At 42.4% G+C, this 21,009-nt stretch overlaps 1 protein-coding gene across 4 annotated transcripts in view; it reads right to left on the reverse strand.

Moving 5' to 3' along the window:
- LOC105702706 (anion exchange protein 3) overlaps positions 1–12,686 on the reverse strand; it is a 43,100-nt gene extending 30,414 nt beyond the window's left edge. For 2 of the 4 annotated variants that reach the window (XM_012430476.2, XM_012430475.2), the window contains exon 1: positions 12,390–12,680. The gene's annotated coding sequence lies outside the window, so the exon portion shown is untranslated. Of the gene's footprint in view, positions 1–12,389 lie in introns of all 4 variants that reach the window. The other 2 variants (XM_023432623.1, XM_012430478.2) reach the window with 2 other exon arrangements.
- Between the last annotated feature and the right edge of the window lie 8,323 nt (positions 12,687–21,009).

Consider the following 21,009-nt stretch of genomic DNA (forward strand, 5'->3'; position numbering starts at 1 on the left):
TCAGGACGAAAACCTCGAGATGACCCGGCCCGGTACGTCCCACCTAACCTCGCCCCACAATCCGAGACACAAAAAACCGACTGGTGAGGCTCGACCTCCCCTCCACCCCGACCTCCTCTCTCTCTCCCTCGAGCCTCCGAAGTGTCACGAGGATCATCGATCTCGCCTCCGATAGGCCGGACTTTCGAAATCCCGCCGAGGCACATTGTCTCCTCGCCTCGAGCCGCGCCCGCAAAAAACGGGCCGCGTTTAAAAAGGCGCCGAATTGCCGCACAATTTTTCCGCGCGTCCCCTTTAACCGATCGGCCGGCCAGAAGGAAAGTATAAACCACGAAGTAATGCAAGCAATCGTTTAAGGTGTTATGAAAGGGTCATTATATATGTAATACTTATAAATAAATAAATAAATAAATAAATAAATAAATATAATATTTATAAAACATTTTTTTCCAAACTGGGTACACCGAATAACTGGAAACATCAGCAAGTGATTATGGAGCCTCCAAGAAAGAACGCGATGCTCGTGAAATTACATTTTTTACGAAAAAAATAAAATTATTTATGTCAGACTGGTTAGTTTGGAGAAAAGTTTGATAAATATTCAGACATTTTAATGTATATAGAATGACTCTTTCATATCACCTTAAAGGGACGTAAAACACGTTTAGAAACTTGACTGATGTCGGTAAAATAATCGTTCTTCTCAATACCAATGATTATAGTTACAGATGGTATCGCACTGAGAATAATATACAACTGGAGGCGAATAAATTTTAGTCATACATGAACCTAGTGGACTTTTACTTACATCTACATTTTTCGCTTAGTTGATAGTATTTCACTTATAATTCCCGTAAGGAAGTAATTATTTCGACCATTGAAGATTTTACTTGAGTCAACTATCAGATTTTTAAATAGGCACATTTATTTGATTTCAAGTACCTCATTTTTCTCAGTGCGAAAGGGTTAAAACGCAATTACCCCGCTGAGGTACGCTGACCGACATGAATGCCTCCCCCGTGGATATAGTTCCGTTATCATAAAAAAAGGTAGTTATCCATGGCCGCTAATATAGATTGTCCCCCCTCCGCGATAAACACTCGCAAAATGGGCCGCATTACAAAAGGCGTCGAATTACTGCGGAATTATTCCGCGCGTTCCCTCGAGCCGGTCGGCAGGCCGATGGAAAATTACAAACCACGAGGTAAATGTAATCACAAATTTAAAAGGCAATTACCTCTTCGCTGTAGATTGTCTTTTAGCCTCGAGACGTTCACGCACTAAATGGGCTGCGTTGAAAATAATGCCGAATTCGCGGAATATTTCCGCACGTCCCCTCTCGCTCGGTCATGCCAATGGAATATTCGGTCGGCAACTAAATAATTGCGGATTTTGTCGATAAAAGATATTAAAAAATCCGCAAGCACTTAGTTGCCAACGCAATAGTACGAACCACGAAATAATATTACACACGCAACTTTAACACCTGATTTACGGAGGCCCTAAGGAAGAGCGTGATACTCGTGAAATTTCATTTTTCGAAAAAAGAAAATTAATTATGAAGGCCCTAAGGAAGAACGCGATACTCGTGAAATTTCATCTTTCGAAAACAAGAAGAAAAAAAGGTCTGGCTCTCGTCCGAGATAAATACAATTTTTTTCCGACAAATGAAAATTTCACGAGCGTCACGTTCTTCCTTGGGATCTCCATAATCTCATGAAGAAGCTTCAAGCGACTCGGATCGCCCAATTTGGAGAAAAGTTTTATAAATATCGTGACGTTTTATATATATAATGACCCTTTCATATCACCTTAAGGCAGCGCTATTGTGTCGTTCAGTATTTTTCGACACTGTTTTTTCAATTACCCCTGGGAGACAAGCGGCTATGAACTTCATTCAGTGCGCACTCTCATTTCTCGGTGACGAATTATCGCCCATCTGCCGTTCCCGCGGTTCAATTGCTTCCAAAGAGAGAAAGAGAGAGGAGGTCGACGGGTGCTACTCGTTCCTCCAATTCCCGCTAATTCCTCTTAATTCCTCCCGACCCCTTTAAATCCCTTAGCCGCTCCCTCGGGACCTACGCACTACCGCGGCCTGAGAGAGAGTCCTCCCTATCATCGACACGTCATACTCCTCCTACGCAATTAATTCCCGACCGAAACCGACGGCTGGTTCGCTTCGCTGATTCATTTTTAACCGCGGACCCCGCCGTTTATTTATTTATCCGAAGCACCGACGTGGCCGCGTTTACGTCAGTCGCTGTTCCCGCCGCATGCGGTTTTTACGAGCTCACCGGAAAACGAGAAACTATCACCTCGATCTTCGACACGGTTGATAAAAATCATGATTCCTTCCGATAAAAAAGAATTAAAAAAGAAAATAAACGCAAAAAATCATTACCACGATCTTCACAGGGATTTTAATCATTCAAATGAAAAGTTCATTTAAAAGGTTGGATTCAAAAAATAAATAAATAAAAATTATAACCGCGATCTTTACGGCGATTTTAAATATTCAAGTGAAAACTTCCCTTAAAAGGTTGGGTTAAAAAAATTAATAAATAAAAATTATAACCGCGATCTTTACGGCGATTTTAATCATTCAAATGAAAAGTTCATTTAAAAGGTTGGGTTAAAAAATAAAAATAAAAATAATAAAAATGAAAATTATCACCGCGATCTTTACGGCGATTTTTAAATATTCAAATGAAAACTTCATTTAAAAGGTTGGATTAAATCGACGTTACTCAGAAGCTGTCGGCAATTGTTTCAGCGAATCCGGAAACTGTACGAGTCGCAATCTGTAATTACAATTTAGCGCACGGTAGATCATTATCTATAAATGTAGAAGAAATGTTTTCTTCGTACGAGCTTGTGCGTTCGAGTAATAGAAATTGACTGGACAATCATAAAGTGTTTATATAAGTACTTCTGTTTAAACCCAATAGCCGACCTATTTTTAACATGCTTATCGTTTGTTTGAATACATTATTTACCAGCGATTCTCGGCGTTGACGGGAGAGTTCTTCCGTTTGAATATTTAAACGATCATATGAATATACAATTATTTAAGGCTTTGACATGAGAAATGAAAGCGTCGAGGCAACAATTTAGAGCACTCTAGTAATCGAGATTTATGCTCTACTGTGCTAAAACAATGGTATCCACCAAATCTCGGCGAGAAAATTTAGTTGGCACTGAATTCACAGATGGCGCAAGGTGGCATTCTGCGGTCAATTAGGGCATCAAAAATCCCGAATCCAGATGATTCCTGGAGTTTCACTTCCATTTCTATATAATTATTATACGGAAAGACATATACAAGATGCCATTTAGTACAATGCCCAACATACTTCGACGCATCAGTCGACATAAATACTAACGTCGGTGACATAGGTATTTAAATGAATCTTTTTCGCTGACGTCAACCGCATCTCTCGACGTGTTTCAATTCACCTTAATGGACATGTAGAAAGGCACCTAATTGTTTCAACCATACGACATCGTCGCATAAATCAGATGTGCCCCAACGTTACGAAATTTCCCTGCAGAAAATCGTGATCGGTCAAAATAAAAATCACTCGATAGGAATCGATGATCGTATTCGACTTTAATCGAATGATTCAATCGTCCCAATCCGCTCGGTCGGGTTTCTCGAATTGTCTACTACTCTCTTTCTCTCACTCTCTCCGCTACTTCGTTACAAGGAAACGCTCCGAAGCGGCCGCAAACGATTCCCACCCATGGCGGCTATCTGAGGCCTTATCGTATACAGAGGAAGCCGTATAGTCGGGTTAACGGAGTTACGAGAGTCGACCACGGGGACCTGCGTCGAGATTTTCCGCCTTCCTGGAGTAGCGAAAGTCGGATTCGCCCGATTCTACCTCGTTAAGGTGATATGAAAGAGTCATTTCGCACATCAAAACGTCGATATAAAACTTGCACCGCATCATTTGAAACTTAGGCACGTGATTACGAATGTCCTAAGAAGAACGCGATGCTCGCGAAATTTCATTAAAAACCGCATCATGTGAAACTTCGGCACGTGATTATGAAGGCCCTAAGGAAGAACGCGATGCTCGCGAAATTTCATTAAAAAAAAAAAAATTTCTTATTTAACCGGAATTAGGGCAATGATCCATTTTACCCTGTTCGCAGAAAAGTTTTATAAACATTTTGACGTTTCGTGTGTGTATATATACTTTCATATCACCTTAAGATAATAATAATTACTAGAAGTTAAATACTAATATCGAAAAATTAATCATTAATTAGTAGAAGATAAATGCTAATATCGAAAAATTGTTCGCGGGCCACATCAATTTATTACTCAGGGCTGTATGTTGGCCATGCCTACCCTAGGAAGAACGCGATGCTCGCGAAATTTCATTAAAAAAAAAAAAATTTCTTATTTAACCGGAATTAGGGCAATGATCCATTTTACCCTGTTCGCAGAAAAGTTTTATAAACATTTTGACGTTTCGTGTGTGTATATATACTTTCATATCACCTTAAGATAATAATAATTACTAGAAGTTAAATACTAATATCGAAAAATTAATCATTAATTAGTAGAAGATAAATGCTAATATCGAAAAATTGTTCGCGGGCCACATCAATTTATTACTCAGGGCTGTATGTTGGCCATGCCTACCCTAGGAAGAACGCGATGCTCGCGAAATTAAAAAAAAAAACAAAAAAAATATTCTCTATAACCTATAACCTCTAATCGATTCGTTTATCATTCCGCGATGTAGACATTACCCGCACGCGAAGACCGCAAAAGACGGAAGGCCTTTCTCTCCGCGCCGACCTTTCCGTTTTCCCGTCCCGCAACGCGGAAGAGGAACGTTACAATTCTCGGGGAAAAGGAAAAAAAAAAAGAAGAGAAGAAGACAAAGAAAAAATGCGCTTCGCGTTTTACGGCAGAACCCGCGTATTGTCGCAAGGGGCGGTCAACCGTGGGAACGTAAACTTCGAGGTTGCAGTACTTCACCGACTATTCCAAGGTTTTGGCCCGAGTATTAAATCCGCCTCTACCTGCCGCACACCGTTCCACGGCTTCGGATCGATCCTCGCAATTTACGGATTAAGAATTTCCTCTCCAAACAAATTACAACCGCAAACGATCGCACCCTCGTTCGCTCTCGATAAATCGCTCCGGCGCGCTCGTCCGATCGTTAAGGTGAAGTGAAACCTCCATTAAATCGGTCGATTCGAATACCACACTTCTTTTTTTAAGGGTATTAGACCAAACTTTCCGAAACTTTGACACATCACTCCTGATCATTTAAGAATTGTCCTGAGGCATTCAAAATTTGGATTTTTTTTTAAATTTTTTAACTCAGCCCAAACCAGAACCACATGGCGTCGAAGCTCTCATATTTGGATCGATATACAATTATCGAAGGCTCCGATATGAGAATTAAAAGGATCAGGATAATTTTATAACAATTCAGAACACTCTGGGAATCGATAAACTCGCATTTGAACGGGATAAAGGCAAAAAAAGTGTTGTATGCCCTTTTATGCCAAAACGATGGGAATACGAGGTCTCGGAGTGAAAATTTAATTGACCTGGAAATCACAGATAGCGCAAGGGGTCTCTCTGCAGTCAATTAGAGCCTCAGAAAGCACGAATCCAGAGGATTTCTGGAGTTTTATTTCGATTTCTTGATATTTATTGTACGAAAACGACAGGTAGAGTATGCCACTTAGTACAATACCCAGTATAATTCGACACAGCTGTCGATATAAAAACGAACGTCGGCAACGTAGGCATTTAGAAAAATCTTCTTTATTGACGATCAAGTTCCTCGACGTGTTTCACTCCACCTTAAGGTCGGCGTTAAAAAGTCCTGCGGCGCGTGGCGAGGCTCGTTAAAAAACAGAGAAACGGGAGGAGGTCCACGTCTCATTCGCCGAGCGTCCATTCGGACTTTGGGGGCGTCGGGAATGGATAGAGGAAGAGAGAGAACAACAAAGGGAGAGAAAAAAGGAGGAAAAAAAAGGAAAAAGAAAGGAACAAAACCGCCGGATGGTTTCCCTTTCCCTCGACCTTGGGCTCGCGAGTTACGCACCCGGGAGGCATTTAATCGGCGCTCAGGAAAACCGCGAGCGTGTTCGCGGAATGCACCGGAGGAATGCCTCCCCCGAGTCCGTCCATCTAGCGAGTCGCGAATCGAGTCGCGAATCGATCCCGGCGATCCCGTCCCCTCTGTCCCCTGCCTCGAGCTACGGGATCGATCTAAGCAACCCGGCACCGATCGCGCCACGACGTGGCTCCAATTGCCTCAGATTGCGCAATCGGCGACGATAAGGAGGCGTAGCTCGTCGCGATTAAAATTACTCGCCGACTGTCCGGACTCCTCGCTCGGAACTGTCCCCGAGATCCTTTCCTTTTAGCGATTTCCTGGAGCCCACCTTGGAGGGGACCTCGAAAAGGACCTCGAAAAGGACCTCGAAGGAGACTTCGAAAAAGACCTCGAAGGAGACCTCGAAGGAGACCTTGAAAAGGACCTCGAAGAGAACCTTGAATGAGGACCTCGAAAAGGATCTCGAAGAGGACCTCAAAAGGGGCCTCGAAAGGGACCTCGAAAGGGACCTCGAAAGGGACCTCGAAAAGGATCTCGAAGAGGACCTCGAAAGGGACTTCAAAAGGGACCTCGAAAGAGACCTCGAAAAGAACCTGGAAAAGGATCACGAAGAAGACCTTGAAAAGGACCTCGAAAAGAACCTGGAAAAGGACCTCGAACAAGACCTTGAAAAGAACCTCGAAAATGATCTGGAAAAGGGCCTCGAAAATGATCTGGAAAAGGACCTCGAAGAAGACCTTGAAAAGGACCTCGAAGAGGACCTTGAAGAAAACCTCGAAGAGAGCCTCGAAGGGGAACTCGAAAACGACTTCGAAAAGAACCTCAAAGAGAACCTCGACATCGACCCCGAAGACCTCCAATGTAACTTTAAAGATCCGCATTCGGCAATGATTTTCAATTTTAAAGCGAAACTTCTTACGACACGATACTACGTGCAAGTTTGCACGTCTTGAACCAAGTATTCGTTTCGGAAAGGGAAACTTTTTTTTTTCCAGTTAATTACTATTTACATTCAACGGTGCATTTCAGTACGAATACGATTAGCGTGAGTGTTTTATTTTTACGATTCATCTCGGGTCATAATTCATCTTTGTATGTCAGCATTGAGACACTTTGCGTAAATCGTTTTGTTAGCCTTGGCGAGTTATTCTCTCGGTCAGTTATTGACGCTTGGAGTGAAATAAAAATGATACAAATTAAAAGTGAGAGTAATTATGCCCAAGGACGCTTCATGAAAGAATAACACCATAATGGCGACGCCATATGTCCGATTATATCCCCCTAATACGGGATACGTTTGAATTCCAGTGTTCTTTCGACGCACCGCTGCGTCATCTGTAACGGATCAAAGTATTCCAATTGACGCGGTATTGTGTCATCCGTTGTTAAGGCGCTAAGAATAATTAATATCTAATAATTCCCTTTAACAGAGGAGATTCACTTCCATCACGCGTCGCGACTAGGGACCGATCTTTTTTTAATAAAAATCTGTAGTACTTTCGTTGCCAGAACGTTAAATTCATTCCGCACCGTGTATCTATTTCGTATAAAAAAAAAAAAGAAGAAGAAGAAACTTATGGGACACCGTAATATATGATCGTGCAAGTGAATTCTTGTCAGATATTCTGTCGAAAAAAAAAACAAAAAAAAAAATTATAATTTGATAATAAATTTTACTGTTCGTCAAATACTAATCGACGAAACATCCTGCGTCGAAAATCTACCCAGAAAGGATACCTTATGCGTTTCCCGATTTATTATTTTTTTTTTTCAAGGTACGACTAGGTCAATAGGATGAAGGAAAGGACCCGGGAGCAGGATATCTCACCCGAGGCCTCCCGAGGCTCGCCTCTTAGTGGAGGCGCTCGGCCAAACTTGGGAAGGCCCTCTTTCGCAACCGGGGCCGATCTCCGAAGACCGGGGAGGTTATTAAAACGCCGCATCCCGTGACACCTACCTCTTTGCGAAACCTCGGCGAGGCTGCCAGACGGTATTTAAAGGCCACGCGTGACAAGCGCGGATCCTCCCGTCGTCACTCCGGGTCTCCTCCGCGTAAAGGAGGGAAACGACGCGAGGACGTTGCGCTCTCGGCCATCACCGAAATAGACCGTGTATCTCCTGTCTCTCGTTCTCTCAAAGGGTCCAATATCCCCAAAGGGAGTATATATCCGCGGTTAAGGTGACATGAAAGTGGCGGTCGGAGGGATCAATCCTTCATCGGACTTTCCTACATTACAGGGTGCATCGAATTGTCAGAAATTTCCCCACGTTAAGGCAAAGGCTCGAAAGGCCTCTCTACATCCGCGAGATTTTAATTCAACTAAGAAAAAAATGGAGAAACGTTTATGAACGAATTAAAAAAAAAATGGTAAAATTTCGCATCCGTGAGATTTTAATTCAACTAAGAAAAAAATGGAGAAACGTTTATGAACGAATTAAAAAAAAAATGGTAAAATATCACATCCGTTAGATTTTAATTCAACTAAGAAAAAATGGAGAAACGTTTATAAACGAATTTAAAAAAAAAATGGTAAAATTTCACATCCGTGAGATTTTAATTCAACTAAGAAAAAAATGGAAAAACGTTTATGAACGAATTAAAAAAAAATGGTAAAATATTACATCCGTTAGATTTTAATTCAACTAAGAAAAAATGGAGAAACGTTTATGAACGAATTAAAAAAAAAATTGTAAAATTTCGCATTGAATGTGGAGGCCATAAGGAAACTCCTGAGACCCATGACATTAAAATATTAAGAAAATTCGTTTATAGAGACTTTCAAAATGTTTCATAAAAAATTGAAATATTACGAGTTTCAGAGCCTACTCCAGGGTCTCCTTATCCATGCCGTAAGATTTGAAACTAATTGGTAGTTCCAATTCGGTGAAATGTTTCATGAACGACCGACCCCCTCGGATCCCACTATCGTATCACCTTTGAACACGGAGCCATTTCGACATATGGGCGAAATTCCTCTGACCGTGCAGGCAATATTGGACCAAATGTCGGGCGCCTTTAGGCGCTCTTAGTACCCAAAGGGGTAAGGCGGTTTATGCATTATGCTTGATCGCGGCTGGAAATTTGCAGGACTTCGACCGTACACTGACGGACATGAATGTTTTCCGTGTGGACATTGTATTACTACCAGGGTAAGAAGAAAAGGCACTGACGCCCACCACTGCACACACTCGTCGTTGTAACGAACTAACATTAAGGACACATGAAAGTGCCGTCAGAGGGGTCTGGTTAATGACTTTTCTCCGAACTGGGTGCGCCGAATCGTTTAAAATCTTACCACGTCAATATGAAGGCCCTAAGGAGGGTTCCGACACTCGTAAAATTTCCCTTTTCTTCAACACTTTACAGGCATTATTTTTAATTCTTTATAAGAAGTCGAATTTCATGGGTGTTAGGACTTTCCTCAGTGCGTCCATATTCGCGTGGTATTTTTAAAAACGAATTCGGTACACCCAGTCCGGAAAAAAAAATATAGTTTCGTCGATGGGACCCCATAAACGTCACTTTCACATCACCTTAAGGGGATGTGAAAGTGGCATCCAAAATCTCAATCGTTCATGAAACTTTTCTACGAACAGAGTGTCTCAAATCGTTTCATATTTTAAAACGTGAATATGGAGACCTTAAGGTAGGGCCTGAAACTCGCGAAGTTTCATTTTTTATAAATTACTTTTAAAATACCTATGAACAAATTTGAAAAGAATTGAAATTTCATGAGTTTCAGGACCTTCCTTATAGTCTCCCTATTCACGTTGTAAAGTTTCAAACTATTCGATAAATCGAGTCAGGAGATAAGTGTTATAAACAATGCCTCTTCGAAGCCACTTTCACATCACCTTAAGGGGGCACATAGAATAAGGTTGCCTAAATCGGACCATTCATTAAAAAATATTTTCTTCACATTCAACATAATTGATTTCCGTCCAACTCACCGTTAAGGTTTGTGACGTATGTTTTTATTTACAGACAAAATGTACAACTCAACCTGAATTTTAATTCAAATCGTAAACATATAGAATGTAAACGTTGACAACAGTCCGTTTTAGGAACTCGATATCTCGGCGATTGAGCGTGTAGATTCTCCTAAATCGGACGATTATTAATCCAACGGATAATTATCGAAAACGTGTTGCATCCCTTAGAAATATATCTACACATCGATCGTGCACCCAAATTTTTGCACTTAACACCAACTTACCAAGTTTTCCATTGTCCGTTCTTCGCAAATAAGGCAATACCAAGATTACAGTTAGGGGTTGGATTATTTTTAATAACGAGGGTGACTTTTATTTTCGGAGCAGGATAAAAGGGCGTTAAGAGGGAGCATGACGGGAGACTGCTGTTTTCAAATAACGCGATTCTTTGTACAAAGCGGCAAATAACGAGACTAATTAAGCGCGTTACACGAGAATAATTCCCCTGCAGAATAACATCCTATAACACGAAGTCATATAGCGCGTAACGTATTAACCGCGTTATACAGGAGTTACACTGTAGTTGCAAATCACCGGAATACGGTGAACATTTTAAGGCCGACCGTCCCTCGTTACCGCATTGTTTATCGTATGAAATATCAAAGGTAATCGATTATCCAAGAAAGAAATGGCTGTGTGACCCTAGAATCCAGATTAAGGCACAAGCAAAATTAACAGGCTTACTGGAATGTTTCTGTGATGTAGACGTTTGTGCTATATTTTTTTTATACAAAAACCAAACTGTTAAAAAAAATAAACAAATTCCGAAAATGATCATTCTAACGTTTTCGAGGTTTTGAGAGACTCTGAATTTTCCTAACATCGGAGAACCCATTAGAGTCGAAAAATCCAAATTTCTTTATCATTTTGATCAGCTCTGGTTTATGTAAAAAAAAATTAAAAAATAACAAAAAATGCCACAGACAAAACTCAACATGACACGAACGCCTACATCACGGAAAACATTTCTATAAGCTTGTTAATTTTGTATTTACCTCAAACTGGATTCCAGGTTCACAGAGCCGATAGAAATCGTTTTCGCGGATTTCCAAGTGAACAGCCTGTCGTAATTCCATCGAAACTCGGTAAAAAGTTTCGAGACAAGGTTACATGTTTATCGCTTGGCAATCAGGACCCTCGAGGGAGTCTTCAGGGTGAATTTCGGAGCAACTCCGAAATACTTTCGCCTCCAGACGCTCCCAAGAAGGAGTATTAAAAGCTCCGCAAAGTCAGGAATAAACTTCCTTTTCCCTTTCTAAGGGTTGATGCGCTCTCGGGGGGCCCGTAAAAACTTCCCGAGCGGTCTGGAAGAGAGACCCGAAGAGAAGGTCTCCCGGATCGCGAGGCTACACCTTCGCTTTCCGTATATCCACGGTCAAAGAATTCATAAGTCTCCATAGAAGCCTAGAAGTATACGGACGTCCGATGCTCGGCAAATAGTACGTTAGCCAACGGATGGCGGCGCTATAATCATCTCTCCATCTCTCTTAATCTTATGGCGATATATAGCGAATTGCATTCTTTCTTTATCTTACCCTCAATACTCGCCTATCTATACGCGTCTCTCTTCTTCCAGTATGTGAGATGTCGTTGGCTAACACATGCGATCTCTCTTTTACCCTCGCTTTTGGTTTGTTAGCCAACTTTTAGGGCATCAAGCGCTAACAAAGGATCTAGGCTTCTATGGGACTTCTGAATTCTTTGCCACGGTACACCCCAGTGGTTCATAACCTTTTCGGAGTAAACACTTTTGTTTACAAAGAAATAACCCGGAACACCAAGGATACTATATTCGAGCCCCATCGCATCATCCGTCTACTTACACCACGTCTACACCTTCGTCTCGAAGCGTGATAAGTCCATTTTTGGAGTCTCGTAGAAACTTCCAGAAAACTTTCGCGAGACAAAGCGAAACTCGGCCAACGAGAACACGGCTCCATGTTGGCAAAGGCCGTGTTTACCTCTGCGATACAGAGGATATGCAAACACGTGTAACATGTAGATATATGCAAAAAAGCGCGACGAAACGATTGTAAGAAATTCCCGGAACGGAGGTTAAGAACCACTGGTGTCCCCCAGGAGGCACTTACGGGCCGTCCTCGAGCGTTGAAAAAAATGTATACATTGTACATATCTGTAATAATGCCCATATTTGCCCCACCGGCCGTAAACCGCCCCGAGGTCCTTAGGGGGCTCCACGAGGGGCGTCCTTAACCTCGCCTCCGCGAGTCCTGCTTCTCGGTTGCGCAAACGGACCCTCGGGGGTCCCGGGGCCCGGAGTCAAGGAGGACTTCGACTTACGTAAGGCGCGCAGTCCCGACGAGAGAACCAGGACTTCCCGAACGCCGGCCGGCCTTAACCTCTCTTTCTGGCTGACTTCTAGGGGGCCCGGCAAGATGGCGGCGAGTCCCGGCGAAGTCACTCGCGGCGTCCTCCTCGAGGACTCGGCGGCATCCCGGTGTTACGGCGCCTCGCGGCGGTGCGGCCGCGTCGGGGCCCGCGCGGGGGTCGAACTAACCTCTTTCTTCCCTCTGCCGGGGCTGGGACCGCCTGGAGACCGGAGCCGGCGAGCGACGACGCGCACGGGTTGAACGACCGCGCGCAACTGGCGGCCGGATCGCCGCCGCGCGCGCCGACCGCGGTGGCGCCCTCCCTTTTCCCCCCCGGCGCGCGCTCGCTCCGTCTCTCTCGCTCCTCCCTTCGCCGCCATTGTCCAGACCGAACAGGAAACATCCAGAAACGCTCTTCCTGGAAAAGGGCCCCGACGAGCCCGCGAAATTTCGACGTGACCGTAATTATGTAGGAAAAAAACTCTCCCCTCGAATACTGAAACTATAAAATGCTCGAAAATTAACCGCAATGTTAATAGAAATGGAGAAAGCATATAAGGGTGGGCATGTCAAAGGACATCTTTCGGCTCTAAACTTTTTTTGTTCTTAACACTTTACCGACCGGCGAATTTAGAAGTAAATGGCGATCACGGGTATCGTAAAACCAATTAATAGGCTTTCGGTCGGTAAAGTGTTAACCACTCTTCCGGAATTTCTTGGATCTTGCTAGGAAAGAGGGATACTCATCAAAATGAGTTGAATTTCTTCGTTAAAAAGAAGTTCTTCGCATTTTGTCATCGTTCGAGATATCGCTCCCATAGACGTTCGTAAATCGTAAATTCGTAAAAATTAACCACGCGAAATATACAATAAAAAATCCGACCAAACAAATTCGTAAAATGAGAACGGCCTGCATACACATATTGCAACAATACGTCCTCTCCATATCTATAAGTTCTGCACTGATAAAAATCAATGTAAATTTACATACACTTTAACCCACTTAATAAGTGAAGTTTCACATCAAAAAACAAAGTGGAAAAATTATAAATTAGAATATGTATAAATACCCATAACACTGTATATTTACCGTATCAGTGCATTAATACTTGAATTAGATGTATTATTACATGATAATTTTCTTTAACTTAGACGCTGAATGTGATATTACAGAGATAATGTAACTTGACTGAAATTTATCGTAGCATCGAAATAACCAATGATTATGTAAATTTACATGGGCATTATCAGTGTGCGCAATTACGGCAAACTAAAGGAGATCGCGGATTCAATAATAGTGTCTCTTCGAAGTTTCCCAATAAGCGATGAAAAATGGCCGTCGCGTCCGAAGACCGGTCTTCCTCGAGAATATTCCTCGTTTCCTCGCGAGACGTCTCAATATGTACTAAACGTCGAAATGTATGACCAACGACTGACACCGAGTTGTCCCCTGAATAAGCGATGTCTCCTTTCCGCGTGCGTCTCCCTCTCTCTCCACATACTCATACGCGAGAAACAGAGACGGAGATAAAGCCGCGGCTCTCTGAAAATGTACGTTTCAGTTTATTCCTCACGTATTGCCAACGTGCTTCGCAATAACGAAGTGTAGATTACAAAGTCGTAAAGCCACGATTAGGTAGCGGGGGGTCGTCGTAAAGCTCCCTGTGCCTTTCCTTTCCCTCTTTTCGCAGTTTCCCGTAAGAACTAAGCCCCGACATTTCCGCCATTTTCCTTCCCCCTTCCTCCGAAAGGGACTCGACTTGCAACGACTACGACTAAAAAGACGGTACATAAGAGTCCTACTGGATGTATATGGTATACGGTATGAGCAAGTTGCGAGTCCGCTCTCCTGAACGAACGCCCGGGGCCTTTTTCGCTTCTACATACGTATATACAGACGCAATTTGCGAGAAAGAAGGCGAAAACAAGATGGCGGCGAGAGACGCCCTACGCACGGTCGCCGAGATCGCCGAATCCCTCGGACCAATTATACCTATATTTATATCTATCTATATATATATATATATATAATACTGCCTTTTAAAATCGGGCACTCGCGACCTCTTATCCCTCCGCTCTGATTTCCTCTTCTTTTTTTCTTCTCACTTATCCATTGTTTTTCTTTGTTTTTTCATTTCGCCGCGGCGAAAGTGACTCCGTCGCCTGTGCGTGCCCAATTCTAGACGCGAGATTGTATACAGTGTATAGAAATCGGTGGTTTTCCACGTGGAAATGCTACCTTACAGTATATAACGAGTACCTAGCATGTCGCAATTACGCCGGGGGGGAAAAAAGAAAAAAGGAAACCGTCGACGGACTCGGCGCGTTTCGAGCTAGTTTGCCATTTTTGTCGGAAATCGACCGGAAATCAAATTTTGCCGTGATGTGGGACTGCTCGTTCCTGATGGAAAATTGACTACGAAATCGCAGATAATAACCAGACTCTAACTAGGACTTCCACGTTAGGGGTTCCCAACAATGCACTGATAAAAATGCCCATATAAATTTACATACTCAATCGTTGGTTATTTCGACGCTACGATAAATTGCAGTATAATTACATTGTCTCTGTAAGATCACATTCAGCATCTAAGTTAAAGAAAATTTTAATGTAACATTACATCTGACTCAAGTAAAAATACACTAACACCGCAAATATAGTGTTACGTGTATTTATACATTTTCCAATTTGTCATTTTTCCATGTTCCGTATTTCTACGTGAACCTTCATTTATGAGGTATGTAAAAATGTATGTTAATTTCCATACATTTTTATCAGTGTAGACCATGTTAGACTTTGACTTGGTCGAGCATCCAACATAAATTATCCCAATTAACCCCAAGTCATGACGTAGAAGTTAATTTAGCATTCAAGACAATTTTACAAAGTAATTATGTCCGATTCTTCTGTTATCGAATTAGCTAGGCCTTACATAGAAAAGTGTGATATTTCAATGTTAACCCTGCCTACCGAACGTACTATGTAATAATTACATAACACTGAGACAGCACAATATTGATTTTATGTAACATAGAGGTATAACCCTTTCGGAACGTTGTTACAAATCTGTCAGCATTGTAATTGTATATTATTAACATAACACGTAATATGGTACCAAAATGCTGAATGCATGTTGTACTGTTCGTTTCATAAGAGTATTATATAACGCAGTATATAACTGCGTTGGAAATAGTAACATCAAATGTACGTACATGTAACATATACTGTATGCTACTATACATGTTACAAAGACGAATTTATTGACGAATTGGAATCCTAGCTAGGACTTAGCGTCTGTACAAATACTCTACTCTTGTGCAAGAAATCTATGAATCTATAAATGTCACACTTTCCTATGCTAGAAGTAAGGTGACATGACAGTTACATCCGAAGGGTGTATCGTGAAATTTTTCTCCAAACTGGGAATGCCAAGTCGTTTCTAAAATTTGCGGCGAAAGTACGGAGACTCCAACAACCTTAAAATATCATTTTGTATAATAAATTTTTTGACGATTGATATACCAAGTCTCTCACGCGATATTGGACGCGAAGAGGTTAAACTAGGACATTCTAAACTGGCCCTACAAAGTAAGAATCGAACAAAATGATATCGATTCATACAAGTAGACTCTAGATAGGTGCTAATGGAAAAAACGCAGATCAAGCTATCCCGTGTGTCAAATTAAATTCTCACTAGGTCTTAATTTGTCAACTAAGAAAAAATTGTCTTGGATATAAGACAAAGTCTTATAGTCTCGACAATAATTGGGAACTCCTAACGCGAAAATCCCAGATAGAATCTAGATCCCTAGTTTTCCAGTAAGTTTTCCCCATGGTAAGGAAAAATTTGAAAAAATTCAGAATCGACCTCCCTAGATCTTGAGTATCAATCAGAAATTTCTCAATCAGGACCATGCCTCGGTGCGATGCGTCCTGCTTACTTTCCGGGTAATCGATATACGTGCGTCCTACGATGCATAAAAAATGAGTGAAAACGCGGGCCGCGTCGAGGCGGCCTCGTGAAATTTTCATCGGTGGCACTTTCTTCAGGGCTTGGACATCCCGGAATGTCGCGTCATAAATTATTACACGTATATGGCAATATATAAGTATTCCTGGACAGGTATTACGACCGGAGGCTCCCAGAAAAGATCGCTAATTAGATTTCCGCGCGTCCATGTCATTGGATTAAAATTCCTCGAGTAGTTCGAAACTCGAAGAGCGATCAGCTCGTCTCCTAGACTGTTAAAAATATTCACAAAATTCATACACTTTTGATACATAAGGATATAATAAAGTAACAAATCCCACGTCACAAAAGTGAATTATTTTAAATTTATGATAAACTTAAGAAATTAATTTCTAACCCGGTAACGTCATATTGGAAGTTTGTAAAATTTTGTAGAAAAATGATTACACCTTGTGTATTAAATTTATAATATATGTTGCGAACGTTTGGAAATGCTATAAAATTCGTATACCATGTCCGAGTGAAACTTCCAACGAAAATTTGATAAAACTTCAATATTTCTTTTTTTAACCGTGAACACTTATATGGCAGCGTCGAATAAAAATATTGGGGGAAATCGGAAAAGTGCGTAGGGACGGGTACGGATTAAAATCCCTCGAGAAGGGACGCAGTCTCTCGGTGGGAAAATTATAAATCGAGGATTTGCGTAGACGTGGGATAATATGGAACCCGCAAACGCAATCATCCCTTTTATAGTTGTGAAGACAGTGAAATGGAAATAGGGGGAAGAGGGGCCATTCGTTCTCCCTGTCTCTTCAGACATGCTGCCGCCATATTGCGTAACTACTTCACGTAAAAATAAAGAGGAAGATGAAGAAAATCGTTCGTTTTCTCTCATTTCATTTTCTTGTCTCCATGGTCAACTCTGTGGACGCAGGTTACATGAATGGCGGAAATCTAATCATTTCCTTGATACCACTATGACGACTGAGAAAAGGAACGAGAGGGAATAAGAGGTCTCTTTCTTTCTCTCTCTTTCGCCGGATGTCTGTTACTATGTTGCTTCGTGCAGCTGTTTCGCGTAAAAAGGGAGAGAAGGAACAAGGATACATCCTCAGTGTTTCTCTTTCAATTCTGCTTCCTTCGTTCTTAGATCATGATAAATTCCATGCCCGTGTCTTTATACATATACTTGTCGCGAAACTCTACCGAGATTCGTAATACAGGATACGTTAAAGTTGACATTACTCATTCAAGAGGTTCAGAAAACGTCATTCACTGTCCAGTTTCACGCGCGGGTTAAAAATCGCAGATGATGATTAGGTCAGAATTTCGCGCCTCCATATATATACTTGGCGCGAAACTCTACCGTGTTCTTAATACACAGGATAGGTCGAGATCTCGCACGCATCCCTGTCCAAAGGGTGGACGGCCTATCGGACCTTATCGGGAATTTTAATTAAATAATTAAGTCACTCCTAAAGTAAATAAAAAAAAATAAATAAAAAATCATGATCTTACTCATTTAAAGGTTGCTAGAGAACGATAAAACTTTTGTGGGAACGAGTTCAGGGGGTAGACTGTAAAATGCGTTTTAATCAAAGTGTGTCTAAATGTGAAAGAAAATTTATAGGAAATACTCGCCTATGAGGCCCTGCATTTGCTATCGTCGCCATAGGCGGGTCTCGTTATCAGTAGGCGTTTCCCTGATTCGATCTCGTCCATAGACCAGCACCGCTGTTATCACCCGTCCGTTGATCGCGCCTCCAACCCACAACCGCAACTTAGTGCGACCAATCGCCGCCATTGCCCGATAATAAACCCGAAGATTATCGATTCTTCGTAAACGAGTCGTCCTCAAAAATCGATCCGCGCATCGCGAGCTCAGCGGCTTAATGTGGTATGTAAGTGTGATATATACACACACCACATAAGTCAAAATATTTATAAAACTTTTCTCCAAACTGGGTGCACCAAATTATCTAAAACTCTAACACGTGATTATGGAGGCTCTAAGGAAGAACGCGCTGCCCGTGAATTTTCATTTTTCGACAAAAAAAAAAAGAAACATCTTTTTTTAGTCTTGTCAGAGATAAATACATTATTTACGAAAAAAGAAATTTCATGAGCAGCGCGTTATTCCTTAGGGCCTCCATAATCACGTGTTAAAGTTTCAGATAATTCGGCGCACCCAGTTTAGAGAAAAGTTTAATAAATATTTTGATCTTTTGTTGTGTATATATCACCTTAAGGTGGTATGAAAGTGGCAACTGAGGGATGAATCGTTTACGAAGCTTTTCTCTTAACATGGTGTACCGAATCATTTGAAATTGTACCATATTCACATGGAAGCCCCGATGAAGGTCCCAACAGCCATAAAATGTTATTTGCGATAAAAAATGTAAAAGCGTTCATAGACAAATTTTTAAGAAATGAAATCTGATGGGTGCCAGGACCTTCCTCAAGGCCTTCACAATTACATGGTAAATGTTCAAACGATTCGATACACCCGATTCGGATAAAGGTTATACAAACTAAACCCCTCCTACGACCCTATGATACCAGGAGACTCGGTAGAGTATCGCGCCAAATGCATTAAAAAGCATGCGCGAACGGCACCGAATATCACCTTAACGGCGCCGTTATCGCCTAATCATGCGAGACAAAAGAACGGCGTTAAATCGCCTCTCATTCCCGCGTTAACGAGAGGGAAAACTCGACATCGTAGCGGTACACTGGGAGACATCAATGCCCTCCCAACCTGCACAGGCGATGCCGTATCTGCAGGGGAGGCATTCACGTCCGCCACTGGTACAATCGTCGGCATCATCGCATCCGTACTTTCTCAGTCCGTTAAGGTGAAATGAAACCCGTCGAGGAACTTGATCGACGTCAATAAAGAAGATTTCTCTAAATGTCTCCGTTGCCGACGTTCGTTTTTATATTGACAGCTGGGTCGAATTATATTGGATATTGCACCAAATGGCATACTCCACCTGTCGTTTTCGTACAATAAATATCAAGAAATCGAAGTAAAACTCCAGAAATCCTCTGGATTCATGCTTTCTGGGGCCCTAATTGACTGCAGAGGGACCCCCTGCGCCATCTGTGATTTCCAGGTCAATTAAATTTTCACCCCGAGACCTCGTATTCCCATCGTTTTAGCACAGAAGCGCATACAACACTTTTTTTCCCTTTATCCCGTTCAAATGCGAGTTTATCGATTACCAGAGTGTTCTAAATTGTCGTAAAATTGTCCTGACCCTTTCGTTTCTCATATCAGAGTCTTCGATAATTGTATGTAGATCGAAATATGAGAACTCGACGCCATTTTGGTTCTGGTCTGGGGTAAGTTAAACAATATTTTCCAAAAATCCAAATTTTCAACGTGTCAAGACAATTCATAGATGATCAGGATGTGTCAAAGTTTCGGACAGTTAGGTCTAATACCCTTAAAAAAATAAGTGTTGTATTCGAATCGACTGTTTGAAGGGATTTCACCTCACCTTAAAGAGCGGCGCGCAAACGGCGGGTTAGGTGCGCGAGAAAGCTCACTCGCCCAGTCGATCGTAAATGACGAATGACCGTTCTCCAGAAGGTTTTTATTGGTCGAATGCATCGTTATATATGAATAACTCTAAGCGTTAACGAGCTGCGCGCGGATGTAGGCCGGCGCGCGTCGCGGTACGGATGCGGCGCGAGCGTAAGCCGCATGCGGCCTGACAGAGCCACGCATGCGGCACCTACAAAGACACGCATGCGGCGCCCGCGCGTCACGCATGCGGCAAGGTAATGCACCGCTCGGAGGCCGCGGATCCTCCGTAACGACATCGATGGCACCGTTACTGACTAATCTAACGAACTTACGTCGATCGAGCCTACGTCGGCTCGGATTGGGCAGTCGGCCCGTTTAACGAGCACCCTCCGACGGGCTTATTCGAGGAAAGAAAGGAAAAAAAAGGGGAAAAAAAAACAGAATTCCTATCAGAGTCTACGCGATCGGGAGATTCTCTACGTGTCCCTTTCCTTCTCGTTTCCTTCCGATTCGCCTTCTCGTTTCAGGGGAGAAGTAACGAAGAATAAAGAGACGTGGGAAACGGGGACGAGAAGGTCGCTCGGGGCGAAACGAGCGTCTCGACGGCGCATGCGCGACGATTACCGATTTGGCTGCCATTAGTCTCGTTTATTTCTACTCGCTATTAATAATCCGGGGATCGGTAACGTCGAGCTCGACCGTCTCTCCCGAGGTAATTCAAGTATATATATATATACATATATATGTATATGTATATATATACGTATATTGCACCGATACGAAGCAGTCGGGACTCCGGGCCTCCTCCCGCGGCGGACCCTTGCAGGTTGCACCGCTAAAAATCGGTTCAGGCTATCCGTCACGTGTCGGTCCCGACACGTGCCGGTACCGGTCCGACTTTTGTCTCGAAGGTCTAAACCTAAGATCGCGAAGGTCGATTCGTACTATTAGACACCTGTCGATCTCTATACGTCCCGATGCCGATACGAGGAGAGATTGTAAAGTTCGATTCAGACTAGTCGCATAGGTGCCTGTTCGAACGCTGTAAAGGTCGATTCACCCTATCAGAGAAGTATTGATAACGA

This window comes from Orussus abietinus, unplaced genomic scaffold, assembly GCF_000612105.2.
Source record: "Orussus abietinus isolate OABI.00-Male unplaced genomic scaffold, Oabi_2.0 scaffold380, whole genome shotgun sequence".
NCBI lineage: Eukaryota > Metazoa > Arthropoda > Insecta > Hymenoptera > Orussidae > Orussus > Orussus abietinus.